Source organism: Protopterus annectens, chromosome 5.part0 (assembly GCF_019279795.1).
Source record: "Protopterus annectens isolate FY-2018-M chromosome 5.part0, PAN1.0, whole genome shotgun sequence".
NCBI lineage: Eukaryota > Metazoa > Chordata > Ceratodontiformes > Protopteridae > Protopterus > Protopterus annectens.
In genome coordinates, this window is record NC_056735.1 from 1,182,035,858 (window position 1) to 1,182,053,840 (window position 17,983).

Here is a 17,983-nt window from a genome sequence, read left to right on the forward strand (position 1 = left end):
AATTTGAGAATGTGCTAAAAGTTTAGAATTTAATTCATCTCTAATTTTAGAAAAGTGAACATGATTACAGATTTGCATGTACAGTCATTATTTCTAGGTAAAAAATGTATATACACTGATTACTGTGGCAAATAATGCTCTATTACACAAGTTTGCCTCCTGTACAACTCTGCCAGAAAAAATTAGTAACGTGGCACAAACAGTTGATCTGTCTACACTTGATGTTATTAACCAGAAATGCACACAGCTGTCTCATGCAAGCAGACAAGGTCACATGCTAGAAAGAAAATAACAACATGCATCAGCAGCAAACATATTAATATTGTACTTGCAGGAAACCATATCATCATAGCAGAAAACATACATAATGTCCTTCCAGATTAATAGATATAGTTTAAGCTACGCATAAAGATCTGTCTTTTATTAATGGATATGACCTGTATATTTTTCTATTAACACCCAGAGAGAGGAATGCCCAGAGAGTAATTGGGAAGTTTTATAATGACCAGTATTGCTGCAGAGTTGGTTGTGTGACTCACATGCATGTGAACATGTGATAGGAGACTCTGTGAACTACTACATATCATATACAAGGCATAAATCAATATGCTGTAAACAAGTCTAGCATCCCAACTAAACTAAATATACATTTTCTGAAGTAAAAGAAATTCAGAACTCCAACTATTGTCATTATTTGTAATTCACCACCTTTTCTCCAAAAGTCTCCAGAGCAAAAATTTGAATCGAAATAAGGGACATCCCTGAAAATCAGAGACAATTGGGACCTATCAGAAATAATTTTGTTAACTGTGCGCGCGCGTGTGTGTGTGTGTGTGTGTGTGTGTGTGTGTGTGTGTGTGTGTGTGTGTGTGTGTGTGTGTGTGTGTGTGTGTGTGTGTGTGTGTGTGTGGACATCTCCACTCAACCATAAATTGATTACAGAATGTAACTGGAGAAGAAATAAAAAAAGAAATTTAAGACATTTTTTCAGCTTTCCTTTTCTTAAGGTAAGTGAAACAAATCATCAGTGCTGTTCTTTGCTTGATATTTCTTTGTGGTTTATTTGTTCGAAAGCATTGTGAAGGGCAGCAGGTCTGTTTGTGCTGCAGTTTGTTTAGGTAAGAGGTTAGACAAAGGCTGTGCATGGCATCTGTGTACTAAGAGTGAGGACTTTCACTTGCACATACACAGAACTCCTATGTTTGCTTTGTGAAGGTAGCTGCTGTTCTTTGATAAATGTATCAGTGACAATGTCTTCTTAGTGCTGTAGGGGGTCACTATGGTGTATCTTAGTTATCTTGCCGAAACTCAAAGATAAGGATCCAGGAACAGAATTGTTCACAAAGTGAAGGATTTGGAAACTAGTTTCCTTTGCTGATGCTGGTGAGAAAACTACGTTGCATCACATTATTTGAACTTTCATATTGTGAGTCTGTTTTGTAAGTAAATGTAATCATTCAGAGGAGATAGAAATCAGGTCTTTTTGTATGGGAAGCTTTTGTTTTTAGATGAAACAATTATCAATGTCAAAGTCAAAAGTAAACTTTATTGTCATTCAAGCTACACCACGAAATTGCGTTGCTTCCTTTCCCGTGCAAAGACATACATACAGAAAAATATTTTAGTAAAAAGTAATTTGACATAAAAAAAGCAAGACATAAAACTATAAATAGATAGAACATATATATATATATATATATATATATATATATATATATATATATATATATATATATATATATATATATTGCATAGTGTATATTGCAATCTCTTGGATTTCTCTTATCAGGGCACAGGTAAGAACAGGCAGTTAGATTTATACATGCAATATGGACATTGACTATCTATATTGCACTCGTATGAACTGTGTACAGTTAGTGAAATTACTATTCCTGATCAGGCAGATGTATACATTCCTAGATGACTTGGGGGGGTGTAGGAGTTGTCTTTCTTGTTCACCTCTTGGCAGAGTTTAACAGTCTAATAGATAAGGGGGGAAAAAACTGTTGTTCAGCCTGGAAGTCTTGTGGTGCATGCGTCTGTATCTTCTACCCAAGGAGAGGTGGGAGAACATGCCATTTGCAGAATGGGTAAAGTAATTTGTTATCTTCCTGGCTCTTCCTATACAGCGAGTCTACATATCTATATTTGTAATACAATTATGGTATCTACAATTTGGCAGATTATATTCGCTTCTGATTATTATGTTTTGATTGAGGATTCACTTGTGTGATTGGAGAAGTACAACATCCTAGAATTTATAAACTCAATTACCCTGGAACAACAGGGGAAAAAATACCCACAAGAGGGGACACCAACATGGGGACCTGATCCACACAGACTCTACAGTATCCCTGTCACCCAAGACCTATCCCCCACTGTAAGGGAAGACCATAACCATCTCCCAGTCACCACCCCACACATCCCCCCGACCCCCAAAAAACTAAAAAAAAACACAGAAAAAACCTCAAAAGCAAATTTTCAAAACCTCAAAACTGAACTGGAATAAAATCGGGAGGCCTGGGGAAGGAAAATGCAGCAGATTCAAGCAACATCCCATAAAAACACTTTGGATACCATCAGGCATGCATGGACATCATAAAAACCAAGACCCAATCCTCCACAAAGGTCATGCCTGTCTGGTGGACCCCCAAGACCAACAAACTATATATACAACTACAGGAGGAAGCTAAAAAACAATAGAGCAAAAGGGAAGGCATCAGGAAGGCATCACTGATCAGTTATAGCAAGCACAACACACATAAAATTGTCTAAACAGCTTCGAGAAAAAAAAAACAGGACACTAAGGATAATCACAAGGCTTTCTTTTTCTTATGTTTTAAACCTGGGTGGTAATTCCCAGATATGCACAGAATTAGTCCAAATGACAAAAAATACACGAAACCACACAGACATTGCCAACATCCTAGCTGACAGGTTCAGCAAACTCTCCCCCCACCAAAAAAGGGCAAATATCTATCCCAGCAGAGTGCCCCCCCTGACATCTCAGATGCTCAGGTAAGAGCCCATCTCCAAAGCAAAACACAGCATCAATGGGACCAGATGGTGGATCCTGCCTCTTAAACCTGGTTGCTATATTTCGGAGGAGGTGGGCCAACATGGAAGGACTGTGGCTGACCAAGTTCGCAGATGACTGCAAACTGGGTGCCATAATCACTGGTGCAGATGCTGCAAGGTTAAAGAAACAAAGCCATCCAACCCCGGAAATTGGACATGCTGCACCTCAGAAAATCCAAATCCCATTGAGCAAATAAATAGGACATGCTGGAGGGACAGATCATAATAACCCAGAGGCCCTTCACTCTGAAAAAAAATCCCAGTCCAGGTTAGGCAGAGTCTCATGACTCTCTTCAAGAGGAATCTTGATGAGTTATCACTTCTGTGTGTGTCACTGACAGACAGAGGCACAGTACTAAAAAGAAAAGCATATAAAAAAATAAAAAAAAATGGTGTTAAAAGCCAAACACACTCTGGCTAGGCTTATAAATGCCCTAGGGCAGATAGCCTAGTATGAACCTATGAACCTATATGTCAGCCTCCTAGACCGGATTGTAACAGCAATGTGATAGAGACAGATAAAAGCTGCAATATGTTTTAGCACTGCTGGTAAGCAAATACAGATTAAAGTGTATCTAAATAACTCACTGTTTATATTTTAGCTAACTAAACACACATTTTGTCTGTGGGGTAAATAGTCTTCGAATTACTGACAAAGATGAATATTTTCTTAAGATTTTCTAAGTATGTGTTATGGAAAATGTACTTCCATTACTCTGCATCTTTCACTATTTCCTCTGATTAAACTGCGATGCTAGACATACTGAACTAAAGCTGAAGCTACAGAAAGTACACAGCTCTTCCCATGTGAGTAAACAGTCCTGTATAATTCTTTACAATGTCATTGAGAACACCGACTGGGATTCATGTATCATTCACTCCCACTGAAAGCTCATTGTTCTGAGTATGTGCCGGGTCAGGATGAAGACTGGTGTGTGTGATTGTTCCACAGCCCCATATGTCACAGCCAATCACTGCTGATATAACAAGGATATACAAAATGCCCTGACTATATGCAACTATGATGATCATGATGAGTGATTCAGGAACATCACTACTGTAAGTTCAGTGCTTGTTCCAGCTTCAGAGGTACATTCCAAGAATAAACAGTGCATGACAACTCCCTTAGGAACAGCATGTCATTTCTCCATCAATGAGTTTAAACCTCCTCAAACACATTTGGATCATGGTTATTGATCCCACTGAATACCCTAAACATACCCTACCACTGACTTGGAAACTCAGCCTGCCCACATCCTAGTAGTGATTATTCTTTTACATACCCAGTTACTCAGACTAGTAAAAAGTGGAATCCTTTTACACATCCACTCACCCAAACCAGCAGGAAGTAGAATTATTTGCTGCATCCACTTTATGTGGGAAGCAATTGGAGTGCTTACCTAGCTATTCACCCATCCTGGTGGTAATAGTAATCTGTAACGTGTTCCCTTCTCATCCAAGCAGCAGCAGCACTGCAGTGGCTGTAGCCCCTACTGACTGCTATAATTACCCTGACTGCAGTTAAAAAAAAACTGAGCTTACCCCCAAACAGGTGACAGGTGACAGGTGACTCCACTCCCAGACCACACATCCATCAGAAATCTCTTTCCCCTGCAGCTATATGCCAAACAGAGATTCCCTCGACCTGCCATCCAGTGAGACAGGGATTAGTCCCTACTCAACAGCCTATTAATTTGATGTGCAATTACCACCCCCAAAGTACACATAGGAGTCAGTCCATTAACCCTCAACATGGATCAGACATGGTTTGCTGCCCTGGTTACCCTCTAATTGAAAGCACTCACTGTAATGTATTAGTTAAGAGTTCTGTTTAACAACTGCCCTTCTACAGCATTGCATTTTTTACTGAGGCTGTTCTACTGTACTCTGGCTCTACAACTCAGTGCTGTCCCATGGGAGATCCCCACTTCACCACTGGGAATCATGCTAAGGCATGCTATGTACTGCTTCACCAGCATCCTAGCTACTGTCTGCAGAGCAAAAGAGTACATGTAAGGCACCAGTTATTTCAGATTTTGCAGTAGTCTGTTTTGTTAAAGCTCATTTTGCAGAGCTTATAAACTAGACTGACAACTCAGCACAATCTTATATAACCTCCTTCAAGGTTTTGTGACACAGAATAAATTATATTACTTTCGTTGAAGGTTGGGCGTCGAGCTGGCACCTCAGCACCGTAAAAATCTACTGCCAATCATTAGCAGACCGGAGTTCGCTGTGGCGACCCCTAACCGGGAAAAGCCGAAAGAAGAACAACACCAACAACTTTGAGTGGTACAGGAGACACAACTCCACACATAAAGGAGTGCAGAGGAAGGGGTGCCATGGTATTCATCGATGTATGATTGCTGAATCGCAGATTGTCCGCAACTTTTTCACTGAAACCCATCTCAGAGATGAGTCCATTATCAGACTGCATAGAGGAAGTAGGGCTTGCCCTCCCCCCCCTCACATGTGACTCATGGTAGTGCTTGAAACTGAGTTTTGCTGAATTGGGGTTCTGTCAAAACTTAACAAGTTGTAGAGTTGTGGTTGTGTGGCTCAGCAAATCATTATATAGACAGGGAAAATGCATGAAAAAAAGGGGATTGCCCATTTGGTCTGGTCTTTGGATAAATGATTTTTATATACTGATCCTTGTTAAAGACTGTTGTATTCATCTGTGTGATAAGAACTTTCTGTTTCTTTTATGAGGATGCTAATTCATAAATCCATTCAGACAATGACCCTTCTCTTCTGTAGTGCATACTGTTGCATAAAGTTCTCTTAATGTTGTCCTGATAAGCTGTAGCTCTTGTTTAATATTTATATTTCAACCATCGTGTGTTTGCCATTAGGCTTTGTGTAACCAGGCACACAGTCTCATGTGTCCATCTCATTTACTAAAAGTCATTCTCATATGTCCATCTCATTTTATAGGTCATTCTGAAGTATGCTTTTTTTTCTGTTGTAATAATGTATATTTTCCAACATTCTTTAATTATTTGCTTATCTTTCCCAATGTGAAATGTACACAAAAAAATTATAATATTTTTACTTTTGAGAATTATCTTCATTATAAGGTCTAAATTGTATGACATGTTTTAGTAATTGTGGTATCTTTGGGCATTGCAGAGATATTTTCCTATATATTTACATACTTTACAAATTGCACAATCAGTTACAAGGCACTAATCATTTCAGATCCCATGTTGACTGACTCATACTTTGTTCTGCTTTTGTTAGATATTAACCACATTGCTATAAGTACTTGAATTGGGGATTGGGCTAAAATCTGAAAACTGGTGCAAGTTTGTTATTTGTTTTATGCCTTGATTATGAATGCTGGCCATTGTTTTCAGTGGCAACAGGTGGTCTAAAGATCACCTAAAATCAAATGGGAAGCTTTTGGCTAAATGTTGTATGAGTTCTATATAATCCCTTCTATGTAATTTATGCCTAAACACAGCTCCAGTTTATACCAGACAAACTCTAACATATTTAAGTGCCAGTAACACCTGAATAAAATGTCAGTATCCCAAATTACACCAGATAACAAGAGTTTTGAGAGAAGTCTGTCAGTTCAGTCCTTCATATTATCACTTATGTTTTTCTATAATTTGTTCAATGCACAATTATGCTGAAATAGCTTTGTCCAAGAAAATGGTTTTAACAGCTGAGCAGTGTGTGTTATTTTGACAACTCAGAATAAGTTTTATTCTGTGATATGCATGTAATATGACTAAGATCCAGTCATTGTTCTTAAACTAAACATATTGTGACCTGAAAATTAAACTGTACTCTTTAAAGTTCTGTGCTTTGTAAATGAGACATTTGCATATTCAGTACAATTGCCATATTATATTTTTCACAGCTCCATGTCTGAAATATGATGCCCAATACTTTAAGTCTTGACACTTCAAAAATTAAACTGTGATGGTTATGGAAAAAGTGCAAATTCTGAGCTTTGCTATGACACGTTAAAACATTTTTGTAGGAACGTTTGTACTCACCCCTGCTAGGTATATATCCTAATTTTGTAATCATTGTACCTTGGATACACCAAGATAACACAATCTCAAAATAAGTCTATGGTCCTTCTATTCACACCTAAATTCTCACAGTTCCAAGAATTGCAATTGCAGTTCTTAGACTTTCAAGAGGCACCCATTTTCACAGAAGGTTATGTATCTTGCCTAAAAGCATGCTTCTTCTTCTTCTGGCTTTTTCCCGATTAGGGGTCGCCACAGTGGATCATCTGTCTGCTCATGATTGGCAGTGGAGTTTTACGGTGTCGAGTTGCCAGCCCGGCGCCCAACCTACCACAGAAGGCATACACATGCACACACTCACACCTAAGGCGACTTTAGAGTGTCCAATCCACCTACTGCATGTCTTTGGGATGTGGGAGCATGCTGCAAGGGGGAAATATTTAAGCAATAACCAATGAGTGGGTGTGAGTATATTTAGGATTTATCCACAGTTGGCATGGTTTGATCACAAGGGCAAAGCTTGAGTGATTAAACCACGCTAACCATGGCTAAATCCTCATATATCCACAGCCATGTGTCGGCTACTTCTAATATACGATGATATTATTTAAGAAAGAAATTGCCTACCTTTGTAAAACAATGTCTATGTGTAGTGGTGCTGTAGTGTTCCTCTGTGCTGTTTTCTCATTCTGCCACATTTGTTGAAATACTGCACATACGTATAGGACTTGTGTTTCCATGCCTGCACAGTACATCCGTGCTGTTGAAAACAAGCAATGGAGAAAGGAACATATCCTTTGCTTTTTTTTTTAACTATAAAATCCAGACATTTTAAAGGTATGAGAGAGACAGGGCAGAAATACAAGGAAAATCTGGGGCATTTCATTAGTTTTGCAGAACATACCTGATTTTCTTTATATTTCCTCTGCCCTGCATGCATACCTCTCAACCTCTTAGCTCAAGAAATGTGGACAAAGCCTTAAATAACAGGGGATAAAGACCCCAAAATAGGGACCAATTGTAAATGCTGCTCTTATAAACTTAGAATGCTGCTGGAATAATAAGATTTGTGTTAGCATGCATCATCTGACGGGGGTTCCTGTCCCATAGTCAAACTTTTACAAGTTCAAACCACATATGATCGGGACCATAAGTTTGAATTTGTAAAATTTGAGCGTTTGAATGGAAATCTCCATAAGCAGAGGTTTCCATTTTGTTCAATGTGGTGCGATCTTGGAGTTGGTATATTTAAGTAGCGGGGGGTGTGGGTGGTGCAGGGGTGCTTGACCCCTGCTTACAACAATTTATTTTGTTGTCCGTTGTTTTGTTTGTTTTTTTTCCTGTAGTCGAAGTTTTGTAACTTTGAACATAATGGTTTGACCATTAGGTGTTTGGAGTTATGGAACTTCGACTATGTGATATAGACCCTCTGATGGATATGAAGTCTGAAACTCATATATGTGTCATTATTTAGTGACCTAGCTCCTCAGTGATTTTTCAGAAAACCACAAATTTTATGAGGAACAGATGAAAAATATGAGGCAAAAATCTGAACATTTTGTGAAAATCCACACCTCATGGATAAAGCTTTAGAAACAATACCATGATAACAAAAAACAAGACTCCCTGGTACATAATAAACAACTTTGTAAACAAGTAAAAAGACTACTACATAAAGACAAAAATGCTTACTACACAACCCCCCCAAAAGAAATCTGGAATTCCTTCTCATCTCTCCTTAACCCAGGCACAAAAGAAAATTCATGCCCACATTCCAACAAAACAACTCAAGAAATAGCATCTCTCTTTAACTCCTTCTTGATAAACTGTATAGCTGACATTACTGCCACCTTTCCTGATAATAGTAACCTCATAAACAATACTGCTACACCTAAATCATCTTCCACTCCCCCATCCCACTCTAGCTTCCCATCCCCATCCTCCTCTAAACCCCACACCCATCCTACCCCTGACTTTACACTCAGCCCTATCTCTACCACAACTATTAAAAGGCTACTCCTAAAGCTCAGACCCTGTTCAAATGCTCTAAACAACTTACCACCCACTTTCTTAAAGATCACCACTGAAGGCATTGCTTACCTCATTAGCTTTCTGATCAATAGATCTATTCAGTAATCCTACATACCCAAATTATGGAAGATAGCTTACATTCTCCCTCTTCACAAAGGTGGCAAAAACAAATATACCTCCAGCTTGCGTCATATTGCTATCCTCTCCAATCTCAAAGATTCTAGAAAAATGCATCCACATTCAGCTAATGCCCTATCTCATCCAAAACCACCTCTTATCTCCAACACAACATGGTTTCAGACCTGGTCACAGCACCACCACCCTTATATCTTTTCAAGACACAAATAACAAGGCTCGTGACTCTGGGAAAACAGTAGCTACCATATTCTTAGACCTTTCAAAGGCCTTCAATACTGTCTCCCATTCTTTACTACTATTACAGGTCTCTCACTTCAGACTCTCCCACATCACTCTAAACTGGTTCACTAGCTATCTGTCAGAGAGGCAACAAGCCATCAAATGGCAAAACTCAGTCTATTCCTATCTCAGTACCATTACCGGAGTCCCTCAAGGCTCCATACTCGGCCCCCTATTATTCAATATTTATATCAATAATTTTCACACCTCTATCTCCAATGCTGATGTAATTCAATATGCAGATGACTCAACCATAGTCTACTCAGCCAACTCAACTACTGAACTATTACTCAAAACACAAACTGCCTTCTCCACCACTGACGCCTGGATGTTCAATAACCATTTAGCCCTGAACCTAAACAAATCTAAAATCATGATTTTCACCCCATCCAAATCAATCATACTACACAAAAATGCATTCAATATCTATAGCCAAAACAAAGCACAGATCATAATGGTTTCCCATACAGAACTACTAGGAGTAGTCATATAGGAACAACTAAAATTTGATATCCATCTACAGCAAAACATAAGAAAAAAACACCAAAAACTTGGAAGGCTGTGTACAGGCACAATCAATACCTCACCCCCTCCTGTAGACAAACCCTAGCCGCCACCTACCTGCACCCCACTCTTATGTACGGCTCCCCTCTACTTACCAACATTCAAACCTCCCTAAAAGCCAGACTAGAAGCATGCTAGAACAAGATAGCAAAATTCGCAACAAATTCCCAAAACTCTTCCCACCACTGTAATTCACTTCACTCACTAAAACATCTGGAACTTCCGAACTACCTCAGCTATCTACAACTCTCTACTGCTCACAAAATTATCTTCAAACCCTTAAACTGTCCCTCCCTAGGTTCTATATTCACCCCCTACCTCCCAAACAGGCCCCTTAGATCTGAAAAACAGAATCTATTCCTGGTTCATAAACCCAACCGGCCTCCTAGCCAGCTCATCTTCTCTCTCTCCTTAACCAAATATTGGAATTTTCTCCCATCAGCTCTTAGAACTACCCAAAACCCTGTCACCTTTAAAGCTTCTCTACACTCTTACCTATCCTCTACCTGGAACAGCTCTTGCACTCAACCTCCCTGATTACCTTACTCTCATGATACATCTTTACTGTCTACTGTATGTACTTTAACTACTGCCTGTTATAACGGTTCACAAAAATACTGTTACTAAAATGTCACAGAGTTGCATTCTAATCAGTGAGTAGCAGGTAACTTGTTACAATTGTGATCTCATTTCTCTAATAACCACTTAGCACTAACAAGTCTTAGTAATCCGTTTCTACTATTGTATAACTAATGAGCTGCAAACAATGCTTTATTAATTTGTTGTAATCTTGTAATTATATAATGACACTGTCTGACCTTTTTTTCTCGTGCTGTGAAGCTTTTCTCCCCGGGCCTCCACTGAAAACAGGCTCTATATGGCCCAGTGGACTTCCCAGTTAACAAACTGCAAAAAAATAAATACATAACATGCACCTCATTGCATCTATAACCCCATGGCTTCTGGCGGCCTAGTGGTCCCCAGACTATCAGCTTAATTTAGTTATTTATTCCGTATTATTAAAATGCACTCTTGTCTGTTTAGGGTAGTTTGAAAAGATCCAAAAAAAGGAAAGTTGATACTATTCCTTGGATTACATTTATGTTTCTTATCCATTGTATCCATAAGTTTGTTTTGCTCTTTATATTGTTAACTTGTCTCTATTTGTATGTATTTGTATGTTTTGTTCGGGGCTTTTCCCCTCAGGTCTCCACTGAAAATGGGTAATTTCTTACCCAGTTGGACTAACCCGGTTAACAAATGTGAAATAAATAAATAAAATAAATAAATAAATAAGACGGAATTTTTGTCCTGTATTTTTTTTTTTTTTTTTTTTGTTCAGGCCATCACTGGATGAAAAGGCTGATAAAAAAAAAACTTAAAAATCACCGCAAAACATCTAAAACTCCATGGTTTCTGGGGAGTCCAACAGTCCACAGACCCTTGGCTCAGTTCAATTACATTTTCCACAGTTATTACACTGCAGAAATGATCAGTCAGAGCATGTTGAAAGGATGCAGGAAAAAGGTGAAAAGTAAGACAAAATGTGAGAAAAGGTAGGAAAAAAGTAATCTGGATGGCATGGGGAGGTCATAGGATGAGGGAATCAGGGGACAGCATCAGGGTATGTGTGCTGGGGAGTTCTGGGCACGGGGAAAGGAGGTGCCATGGAACCCTTCACCTAGGATATATTTCATCTAAGGCCAGCCCTGACTGAACAATCTGCATATTTAAAGATGAGGTGATGTTCATTCTTATCCAGTCACTGCATAGATCCTCCTTGATCTCCCAGAAAAGTTGTTCACCACTGAGAAGTTCACAGTGGAGCCCACAGACCTAGAATGCTTGTTTCACATTTCTTCATGGACAACATTACAAAAGAAGATTGGTACAAATTTGCGTCAGTGGCTATTACCTTGGTCAGTTGTGAGTTCTTCAGACATCAAGGTGTCAGACTTGTGCCATGGTTCCATCAAGGTGTCAGACAAGTGCCATGGTTACATCAAGGTGATGAGAATGTGCTTGGATACCATACTATGTATAGTGATAAGGTGATGAGAATGTGCTTGGATACCATACTATGTATAGTGATAAGGTGATGAGAATGTGCTTGGATTCCATACTATGTATAGTGATGAGGTGATGAGAATGTGCTTGGATACCATACTATGTATAGTGATGTACATCACACTTTCATATAAATGTTAGCTGTACTGCTTGTCTTACTACCCTCCCCTCTGTTTGCAAGAGGCTATCAGTATTGAGTGCTCAAGCCCTCCTCATAATCAACTCCTCCTCTTTTTCCCAGGGTGTTGGGTCATTTTTAAGATTCAAATCACCAATGTCAAAGGAAGTGGCTATACTAGTAGTGTAGCTTTTAGCATTCTAATTCCAACAAGTCATAATGCAATGAGGCAGAAGAATTTCAAGGCAAAGTTGTATTTTACAACTAACTACATAATAACTACATAATAAATTATAGATGTTTAAATTGTTTTTTGATATATCAATACTAAAAAAAAAATCAGTCCTAGCTGCTGGCAAGCTTCCTGGTCATTATTGCAAGCAGCATATTCAGCTAGAAGAAATTAATTCTTTCAGTATAGAAAGTTCAGATGTCTTCCTCAAGAAGCCGTAAGATACAGACATCTGAACTTTCTATACTGAAACAACAGCACATGTGCAGCATTCTCACTTTGGTTTATACTCCCTTTGCAGTGAAGGAAAATAAAATATTGGCTCTTGTATAACAACAGAGTCTGTTTGCTATCAGCAAGTCTGTTCTACACATTTAAATCATGTTTGTTTATCTTTATTTTTTAATAGTGCATGAATATGTTACAGTACACAAATTAGAAGAAATTGTTGTTTGCTACAAAGAATTAATTTCTTCTAGCTGAATATGCTGCTTGCAATAATGACCAGGAAGCTTGCCAGCAGCTAGGACTGATTTTTTTTTAAGTATTGATATATCAAAAAACAATTTAAACATCTATAATTTGGTGGTCAAGAATGGCTAGATAAATTAAATTCCTAGCCATTCTTGACCACCATGCACCAACCTGATCTATCAGAATTAGGACTAAATCTGCCCCATAGCTTTCTAGAGAAACCAAGCAAAAAATTATACTTAGAAATAAAGTCTGGGCCAAATGGTGTACCACTAAAAACCCTGTAGATCAACAAAAATTTAGACAGCTGAGAAATAACACAAAGAAAGCTATACTCTCAGACAAAAGAAACTTTTGCTTACAACACCAGCAAATTCACCACAAGAAACCACAAAAGTTTTGGGCAGCCATTAACAAACTACTCCACCCAGGTCAATCCATTACAGCAAGCCCCCAAAGCTCTGACCATGAGAATCCTAAGCAAACTGTCAATACCTTCAATACTTTTTTCACAGAGGCCGTTCAAACACTTGCAAATCAGCTATCACCTGATAGCTCAACTCTCACAACCTCTAATACTAGCCCACTCCCTCCTTTTCTCTCGCAGCCAGTACCTACATCACAAATTCTCACCCTAATCCAAAAACTTAAACCATCCACTCCCTCAGCTGACCAACGACCTGCAGAATATCTGCAAAAAGCTGCCAAAGCCATAGCCTATCCCATTTCCATCCTGATCAACAGAGCCATAAGCAAAGGACAAATCCCACCTATCTGGAAAATCTCCCACATTATCCCCCTACATAAAGGTAGGAACTCTTACGAATTTTCTAACTACCGACCAATAGCCTTACTCTCACCTTTGGCAAAAATTATGGAAAGATGCATCCATAGTCAACTACTTGACCACATAATCCAAAATAACCTACTTTCCAAGTGTCAACATGAATTTAGGCCATTCCACAGTACTACCACTGCCCTCTTATCCTTTACTGACTGCATTAACAAAAACCGCAACAACAACATGCTTTCCTCTGCACTCTTTATTGATCTTTCAAAAGCATTTGATATGGTTAACCACCAGATACTTATAAATACCCTCAAATCCCTTTCACTAGATGCACTGGCTATAAAATGGTTCCAGTCCTACTTAGAAAATAGACAACAGGCAGTGCTATGGGATAGTAATCTATCTACCCACCTCCCCATTACCCTTGGTGTCCCTCAAGGCTCCATACTGGGACCTCTCCTATTTTCAATTTTCATTAATGACCTTCACTTAGTAATTCCTCAGGCTACAATATGCAGATGATTCCACACTAATATGCTCAGCCACATCTTCATCTGAACTGCAGTCCCTAACCCAAAAAGTGTTTAATACTGTAGAACAATGGTTTACACAACGTTGCCTCCTTCTGAACCCCAAAAAACTAAACTCTTGCTCTTTACTCCCACACGTAAGTCTTCTCCAATAGAGTTCACAGTCATATCTAATATCTCTTGACCCTACTACCAAACTTCTTGAAATAACAATTGACAACAATCTCAACTTCGACACCCATATCAACAATACAATTAAAACTGTAAATAGAAAACTTGGCTCTCTCTATGGGATCAAATCTTTCCTTACTCCAGCAGCTAGAACAACTATCGCCCACACTCATCTAATGTCTACATTCCTCTATGCCTCACCTATATATACTAATATATCAAAAAATAACCTCCACAAAATGGTAATCTCCTATAACAACATTGCTAAATTTGCTACTGGAAATCCTTTTAGAACTCACCACTGCACAAATCTAAAACAGCTAGTATGGCTTGAGCTACGAAATCAGCTTAAATTTCACCAGCTTACCATTGCCCACAAGATCCTTTACCAACCTACCAATACTCCTATACTTTCTACCCTCATTACCCCCTATGACAATCTTAATACCATACGTTCATCAAATAAACTACTTGTCAGTATATGTAAATCCAACAACATGGCAGATGACTCTCTATTCTCTAATACTACTGGAAAATCCTAGAACCAACTTCCCAGTGGACTTGCATCACTGTCCTCTTTATCACTTTTCCAAAATAAACTGAAACTTTACCTTAGAACACACTAGTTATGCCCCTGTTCTAAACCTGATTAACCTTCCCTTATTTACTGGGTTCTGTTTACCTGCTAATCTCTCAGTACTAACTCCAATCTTCCTTGATAATATAGACAACTTTAGACTTGCTATGTTTAACTGACCTTGTCCTGTTGATATTCTCTTAATTTTAGATTTTTATTTAGTTTCTTTATTTACCTGACCTTGTCTTGTTGAGATTTTATATATGTGATGTTTGTTAGATAGTTATGTAATGAGCTGCCAGTTAATGTATTGTACTAGCATTTTTTGTTACTAAATTCTCTTGGAGCTTATCTCCCCAGGCCTCTACTGAAAATGGACATATATCCAGTTAGACTAGCCTGGTCAACAAATGTAAAATAAATAAAATAAACATTGTAAAAGTGATTATGCCTACAGCCATTGCAAAACTCGTTTTGTTACCCTACAGTGTGATGCCCAGCTTCTGAAAGTTATAACACTCCTTCAGCAGTTTAACCTGTGGACTTTTAATGGATGAAGTCTGTTAAAGCTCTGAAAAATACATGAGGCAATACTGCTGCTGCCTTGTTGTGTTTGTCCTTTCCCTTCCTGGATCTGATTATAGGCAGCAAAAAGTTGAGCGCAGAGGGTTAATCATATGAGCTATTAACAAGCATTTATGTTAAGTCGAGTATTTGATTCATGCAATGTCCATTTGACTACTGTGAGACTTTTTACAAACTCCTTAACAGGACAGTGCTTTGTGATCACCTCCAAAAAGAATTACCTACTTCATAAATGAATAAAAAAGGGTATATTAGCACCCCAGAAGGGCAGTGTGGTGAGACTCTTCCATAAAGGACTTTTTTTGCAATTTTCTCTTTTTTATACATTTTTTTAAAAAATGGACTTTGCAAAAAACTTTTCAAAAAATACTTCATTTTTGCAATTTCATTTTTGAAGGGGTTATATCCACCCACATTCTTTAGACTACTAGAAGGTAAATGCAAATGCTTTCCTGTTATATTTAATGAAGTGCATTCTAAACAAACAAAATATCAGAGAAAATGGTGGCAAATAAGCAAATGCTGCCTTACTATAAAGTTTACTTGCTAAAAGACTAACAGACAAATACACAAATGTGCACTTGCGCATGCATGCACGCATACATAAACACACAAGCCATACACACACATACACACACACACACACACACACACACACACACACACACACACACACACACACACACACACACACACACACACACACACACACACGCATATACATCAGAACTTTAAAAACAAAACCCTTCCTTCTCAATATTCTTTACTAGAAAATTCATCTGGATATTTTTTTTAAGAACACAGACTGTATGTGGAAACTCAGTCATAAAGGGGGCATACAGCTTATGACCCACACAAAGGGACTGATGATGATTTATAAAAGGTATGACCCCACACATTCCTGCCCAGTTCATAAGTAGGGAATGGGAAAACTATGAACATATGTAAGTATAGACTGCCCTGTCAGGAGAAGAAACCTACATACATGCTGTTTTTTACTCTTATATGCTGCTTCAATCAGAATATTGGCCTCAAACTGTACTCTTTGATACCTCTCAATTTCTTAACACAAGAAATCTAGGCAAAGCCTAAATAATTGGGGGACAGAGGCCCAAAAATAAGGATATATTGTAAACATTGCTCTTATAAACCTAGAACATTGTTAGAATAGCAAGACTTATGTTAGAATGCATTTTCAGAAGAATATGAAGGCTGAAACTCAAATGTATGTCGTTATTTAGTGACTTCAATCATCAGTGGTTTGCCAGAAAACCACAAAATTTATGAGGAACAGATCTAAACTATAAGACAAAAATCTGGACATTCAGCAAAAATCTAGACAGTTGGGACCTATCATGGAGTCTTTTTGGTGGCGGTAAACTGCAATTACCACCACAAAGTTACCTCTTGAGCAGCTAGCCAAAGCTGTTCAAACCTGTCAGTATTAAGACTCCAGTGACAAGTTTATAAAAGCAAATAAAAGGAAATTAGGGAACCAACTCAAATAGCAAGACATGAAATAATGAGAACTGTGATCACAGAAGTACAAATCTGTACTTACTTGCAAGGCTGCATACAATTACATACAGTGACATAATCAAGCAGAAAACAGAGCAGGCACACAGGAATGAAAACGGGGGTGAATGGTGCCACAGGCATTGAAAATGTATGCAAGTGCAATATGTCAGGAACACATAACAGAAGTAAATGAAAATATAATGGAACAAAGTAAAGTCAGCAGTCAATAGATCATGCACCAGTGCACATAAAAGTGAAGCCACAGAGTACGTACCACATTGGCTGAATACTATCAAAATCCTTACTGACTTGTGTTAAGTATGCCCACATTTGGATGAATAAGATGCCCCTCTGATTGCCTGTTCACTTACCTCATCCACTTTGTTCTGCCCCTTCTTTAGAAGAATCACCAGGTGAGTTATTATCGGTCATTTTAGGGGGGCAGCAATAAGCGTTACAATCTATGCCGGGACTGTACAATGATCTAGGTCGTGGGCAGGGAAGCAGCAACTAGGATGTGCATATTCTAGATGTTGTAGTAATTACAGGATGCTTGTCTCCAATGTCACATGCTTGCCCCCTGACAATGTTCTCCTTGAAAAAAAAAGTAGGTTCTCTGAAAGGATCTTCAAAGGGGCATTACCATTGATAAACAATAAAAACACTGACTGAGCTGTGAAGGAAATTAGTTTGTTGATGTGGTTATTGTTTTTTTTAGCTTTTTATCTCTCTACCTTTGCCTTTTATATGCTCATTTCTTTGTGTTAGGTTTTGTGTTGTGTATATACGTATGTTTATGGAGCTATGAATAGTAGCCAGTGAGTTTGATCGAACACAAAACT

The 17,983-nt window shown here is 38.4% G+C and overlaps 1 long non-coding RNA gene across 1 annotated transcript in view; it reads left to right on the forward strand.

Annotated features, from left to right (window-relative positions):
* Positions 1–917: 917 nt before the first annotated feature.
* LOC122801588 overlaps positions 918–17,983 on the forward strand; it is a 122,021-nt gene continuing 104,955 nt past the window's right edge. Inside the window, exon 1 of the long non-coding RNA XR_006364763.1 lies at positions 918–1,007. This is a non-coding gene — a long non-coding RNA (uncharacterized LOC122801588). The remainder of the gene's footprint in view (positions 1,008–17,983) is intronic.